Below are 6,134 nucleotides of genomic sequence, written 5' to 3' on the forward strand. Positions count from 1 at the left end.
GTTTGACACCCCCGTATCCCTAGCGTTGTTCTTTCTTGATTTTATTCGTCTTTATCTTTGCTTATTCGTAGTTTTAGTGCTTTTTATCCAATATATCAACAAAAACATTTCCCCTCTTGACTCTTGCATTAGTGATATTGATGTTGGACGAGTGAGCTTCCTTAGTGGTTCGACCCTTTACTTGCCACTAACTAGTTTAGTGTAAGTTTAGGCATTATAAATTGTTAATTTGATTAGGGTTAGTAGAACCAACGACCTATCTAACCTCGATCAAATTTTGGCGCCGTTGCCGGGGAAGCGGCTTGTTTAGCATTTATTTTTGCTATTGTTAGAGTCATTTTATTTGCTTTCTTTTTATTATTTTGCCTTTTTTTTAATCCTACTTGTCATTGCTAATCGTGTGCTTAGCTTTGTTGTATTCAAAGAGAGATATGGCAAGACAAGAGGATGACCTTCTTTTTAGGGAGTTTGGAAATCCGGAAGTCTATGAGCTCACGAGTGGTATACTTCTCCCAACCACAGAGTCTAATTTCAAAATCCATCCACAATATGCTAGGATGGTACAAGTTGAGCAATTTTCCGGAAGTGCAAGTGAAGACCCCATTGAGCATTTGGACCGATTCCTTGAGTTGTGTGCAATGATGCAAACAAATGAAGTGAGCCAAGATTACATTCGTATGCATCTCTTTCGGCAATCTCTCATCGGAAGAGCAAAGAAATGGCTCAAGCTTTTGAAGCCCAACTCTCTCACCACATGGAAAGATGTTGCGAAGGCCTTTCTCAAGAGGTTCATTTCCGATGAGCAAACCGCAAAAATGAGGAGGAAGATAGCTTCTTTTGAGCAAGAACCGGATGAAACTCTTGGGGAAGCATGGGAAAGGTTTAAGGATATGATTAGAGCATGTCCTAATCATGGATTCAACCATAATTTGCTCATGAGATTCTTTTATGATGGCTTAGAGCCAATTTCAAGAACCAATCTAGATGCGGGTGCCGGTGGCCAATTGATTAAGATCCCTCAAAGCCAAGTTGAAGCTATAATTGAAGAGGTGGCTACTAGCTATTCTTGGGGAGGTCAAAGAAGGTCCCAAGGAAAGCAAGGTGATCTTTATGAGTTGGAGAAAGTCGGTCAACTTAAGCACATAGTTGAACTCTTGAATGAAGGTCTTTCCAAGTTGAACTCAAGTGTTGGTTTGGGTTCAAAACTGTCACAAATCATTGATTTCTCATGTGCTTGTTGTGGTGGGACGGATCATGATGCATCGTATTGTAGAGAGTTCAATCCCAAGCAAGGTGAGGCTTTGACTTTGAGGGAAGGAGAGTTTGTAACCCAAGCTCATTCTCAACAACTTCAACAACCTCCAAAACAAGAAAACTCCTACCTCCAAGATGAACCTCTTTTCAATCCTCTAACCGAAAATTTTTCTTACCCTTCCATCTAAATGGGGAACTTTCAAGGTCAACATCATGACCAAAATCCTCAAGCGTATGAAGAACAATCCCCACTCGACCACACACAAACCCAAATTCTTCAACAACGTCAAATTCTCACTCAACAATTCCAAGAGATCAAATCTCACAATGAAGTTGTTGACTCCCAACTAGCCAACATTTCTTCTCTCCATTTAACCGCAAAACTCCCCTTACAATCATCTACTAACCCTTCATATGCTTATCATCTCGAAACTTGCAAGGAGGATGAAAGTAAGGAAGACAAGGTTGTGGAGGATGTGGTTGAGAAGAAGGTTCAAGAACAAAATGAGAAGCCATTAGATTTTAGTGAACCAAACAAGTTTGAAGGCCCGGTTCCCTTCCCTTGTAGGCTAGTTGAGAATGTTGTTTTGAAGAGCCCTATGGCGGTGAGCATATGTAGAGTTGATGTGGTCGATGGTGTGATGGATAATGAGAGCTTACCTCCATGTGATGGTAAGGTGACAATGAGGTATGATAACTTTCTTGAAGTTCCTACTTGGTTTGAAGGCTCTCTTGAGGAAGGTGAGGTTTCCCTTCCTAATATCGAGGATTCCAAGCTTCATCGCCCTTTTAGAAGAAACGACAAGAAGAAGAGAAAAAGAAAAGATGAGCCACCATTGGCTCTTGATTTATTCCCTCCTTTCCCTTGTGGTGATTTGAGACCTCAAGGAATGCTAGTTCTCAAGCATGGGGGCATCTATGATTCAATCCTCAAGTTGATGAGGGTGATGTTTTTTATTCCACCTTGAAGGAGGTGAAGGGTCAAGCTAGAGACCATAAACAAGCGCTTCCCGGGAGGCAACCCGGAGGATTTCTACCCCTTTTTCTCCCCCTCCTTTCTTTTTCTTTTTGTTTTCTTTCTTTGTTTTCTTTTAATGTTTTCTTTTATGTCTTGTCTTGCCTTGTAGGTTGCATTTTGGAAGATTGGAGCGGAGTGACATTTGATGAACTAGATTTTATGCTCTATTATTCTTTTAAGCCAACCTCTCGGTGAGACCTTTCTTGTTTTCACTCTTTTAATTTTTCTTTGAGTGCTTAGTTTAAGGTTAGTTTAGGAAGAAGTTGAATGGTTCGAGGTTGTTTACATTGGTTCTAAGGAACCTGGGATCGTTGATGTTGTTATCAACGGTCATTTGTATGACGATTGGGATTTACTTGAATTACATGCCTCATTTGTTAACCTTTTTATTTCTTCCTCTTGTTTTTGTGTTGTTTTTCCCTTTTATGTGACAAACATGGCTATGACGAGTTGAAATTATTTTGATTTGGAATTGCTCATTCATTTGGATTTGTGTGCCTTTCATGATGATGTGTCTTTGAATGCTTATCTTCCTAGTTGATGAGGGTTTGCACGGCTTGAGAATGCTTTGGGTTGAGTTAGACACATTGTAAGCTAAGGTAGCCCGGTTTAGAACTTTTGAGGACGTTTGAACCCCTAGTTCACGGGAAAGTGGTAAGATGGTGTTGCTCTCTATGGTGAATAGGATTCCCTTGGTTGGTATTTGCTTATTTCTTATCCCGTGTGAGTGTCATTTGTTCTAGCCTTCATCATTCTTGTGAGCGGCATTTAGGATCCTTAACTATGCATAACTTAATCCTTGTGTTGTTCTCTAGCTCCCAAGATCGTGACCAAGCAACTCTAGGGGAGGAAAAGGGCACCATTTTTCTCTTTTTTCTTTATCTTCTTTTTGTTTTGTTACTTATTTTGTTCTTATTTTGCATTTGCTCCTCTTGCCAACCCTTTGAGCCTATTCCCTTTCTTGATTATGAGCCACATTACAAACCTTATGACCTTTCGTTTCCCTAACCCTTAGTTTGTGAAGCATTTTGGTTTAAGAGTTTGTTTTGTGTTGTAATAAATTGAGAAAGTATTATGCTTTTTGTACCAAGCAAGAAAAGTAAATTGTATATATTATGTGAAATAAAGCAAATGTTAAGGCCGTCTAAAGTTAAAAAAGGCAAGGACAACAAATAAAATAAAAAAAAAAATTAAAATTAGTTTGGTTTCGTTTTCTTCCCTAGTTTAAGCATTGAGGACAATGCTTTGTTCAAGCTTGGGGGGGGGAGCGTTACTTCGTTTTTGTTTTTATTGAGTGTCGGTGTCGAATAAGCTTGGGGGAGATGGCATTATTGGTATTTTTGTTTGATGTTTGGTGATTTCTTGAGTTTGTTTTTGAGGTTTGATCACCCTTTTGCTTCACTTAGGAAATATCACCAAAATTTTCAAATTTTTGCCCCGCCTTGACCCTTAGCCTTACGTTACAACCCTAGTAAAGACCCTTTGACTTTAGAGGGGTGAGGTCAATGACCGGTGGAGGGAGATAGATTTCAACCCTATGGAGAGAGTATGCATAGTTGAGATGTCGGGATGACCTTATGATTCCACATAAAAATATCTTTTTCCGGTTCCCTCGAGGAATCATGAGGAGCTAACTAAGGGATGATTTGAAGCTAGTGGAGAGAACGTGGACCATCTTGGATGGGGCTAGGGCGGAGAGTGAAATCATTAGTTCTCTATGCTTAGCTTAGGTTTGTCTCTTTCAACCATGAGCATCTCGGAACGTGTATTCCCTCATTTAATTAAGAAAGGTGAGCATTCTTTGGTGCATGTCTCTATGTTTTGAGTCCGAATGGAGCATTTTCTATCTAAAAGCTTGTTTGGTTTTCTTAAGCCTTGTCATGTCATGTTGGTCGTGGTTGTGCTTGCTTTTTGTTTTTGCTTTTCTTTTTCTTTTTGTTTTGCCTTGGTTTTGTTTAGAATTGTGGGTTAAACTCTTAGGACACCCTCACGAGAGCACACTCGTCCTCTAGGGCGATCTAGGGGTTTAAAGGGCTTGTCATTAGTTGCTAAAAGTGACCGTGATTCCTACGAAAGTGAGTAAGTGTACATTCTTGTCTCCTTTAGTGTCTTAGTTTTGCTTGAATAAATCATTCTCCTTCTCCCGTGTTTCATGTTAATTTGCTCGAGGACGAGCAAAAGGTAAGCTTGGGGGAGTTTGATAAGTGACTTTTATGTCACTTTTAGGGTGCATGACGTAGGAGTGCAATCCTTCTCTCTCTCCCTGCTTAATGGTGCTCAAGTCAAGACTTGTTTTCTTCGTAGGGATGTTCATTGAGAAGTTGGAAGCAAACAATAAGGTAAGCTTCTTGAAACTATCGACGGAGGCGGCTGGCAAGTTGCCAATCCATTGTTGGGCAATGCCCTTCAATGTAGCCGGAAAGCATCGACAACAAGTGGCATCATCCAACCCATGTAAACACATGAGGTTAGTGTAAGCCATGAAGTGATCTTCCGGGTTGGAGGTACCGTCATAGGTACCCACCAACACATTTTTAACCTTGTCCGGCTGTGCCGCCTCGGTTATTTCCCGGGTGAACGCAGAAGGTTGTTCACCAAGGCGGAGTAGACGAAGCTGCCATTCCGGTGGCTGGACATTGATGTATGTCGCCTGACCTCCGAAGAGGGCTGGCTGCATCAAATGAGGAAAATACGGACCGTAGACCAGAGGTGGTACATACGGTGCATTCCCAATCATCTGAGAGCAAGAATGGATGGTATTACCGCCTGCATGGCTCTCATGCAAGGATTGCACATTCCCTACAGAGGTATTCTTAAAGTTGTCTGGAAAGCTTGATGTAGTAGCTGACTCAGACAACTGTTGATTCCTCTTACAGGTGAGGATCTCTCGGGCATCAAGAGTTGATTTTTTATTTCCCACCGGTTGTTCACTCTTGCGGGTATTGTTGGTGTTCCTCTTAGGCAGAAGAATCTTGGACCAATCAATGGTCCCCGCTGCCTTCTCCTTTGGATGCGGAGTTGGCTGCCTATCTCTGACTAATTTCCCCTTCTCTAGAGGAGTCTTTCTTCCCGACTGACCCCTGCTTGGGCCAGCCCGGCTCTTGGTGATCAGATCCTTAATTTCACCAATGAAACTAGTCATGAATTTCATGAGTTCGTCTCGAGTGATGGGAGCAGATCCACTGGTCGTATGGGTTTCCCCTTCCGGCTGTCCAGGGGGTCGGTTTGTACTCGCCTGGTTGGCACCCCGCTCTAGAGTGTCTCTTGCTGGATGCGCTTGGTTATCAGAGAGCCATCACTGGCTATATAAGTTTCGACTTCAGGATCATCGTCCTCTTGTTCGGTAAAGAATTTTGATTCGTCTATCGGACGCTCAGGAGGTGGTACAGACTCTTGAACCTCATTGAGGTATTCTCCCCACAGACGGCGCAAAATGTTTTGGGTGTTTTTGTCCCTCGGGAGATTTACGTCAAAAAGACTGGTCCGGCTGAGCTGTACCTGCAAAAACAACGGAGACTCCGAATGGTTGGAGCTCTGCCTCCGAAGATCAAGTTAGTAACTTGAAAGAGAATAAAAAGTGCGGTAGTTTAGGTGGGGATCTACTTGGATTCCAAGCTTAGGTGTTTTTCTAAAGAGAGAGAAAGTAGGTGTAAGAAATAATTAAATGTGCCCCCAAAATGGGGAAATATATCCCTATTTATAGGGTCATTGGTAGGTGTGCCCCTACCTAGGTCACTTGACCTAGATTTAAGTGGGCTGCGCCGAATTACGGCGCTTCTTGGGATTTGGGCCCTTAAAGGCCGCCATTTCAGAAGCTGTCTGAAGGTGCCACATGTCAGGTGATTAGGGGGCCACTTGGATC

At 42.2% G+C, this 6,134-nt stretch overlaps 1 non-coding gene across 1 annotated transcript; it reads right to left on the minus strand.

The window, feature by feature from the left end:
* Positions 1-812: 812 nt before the first annotated feature.
* Positions 813-919, minus strand: LOC145556853 (small nucleolar RNA R71). The gene has a single exon (XR_014091946.1). It is a non-coding gene; the product is annotated as a small nucleolar RNA R71 (small nucleolar RNA).
* Positions 920-6,134: the final 5,215 nt, after the last annotated feature.

The sequence above is a fragment of the Chenopodium album genome, chromosome 8 (genome assembly GCF_948465745.1).
Source record: "Chenopodium album chromosome 8, dcCheAlbu1.1, whole genome shotgun sequence".
Lineage (NCBI taxonomy): Eukaryota > Viridiplantae > Streptophyta > Magnoliopsida > Caryophyllales > Amaranthaceae > Chenopodium > Chenopodium album.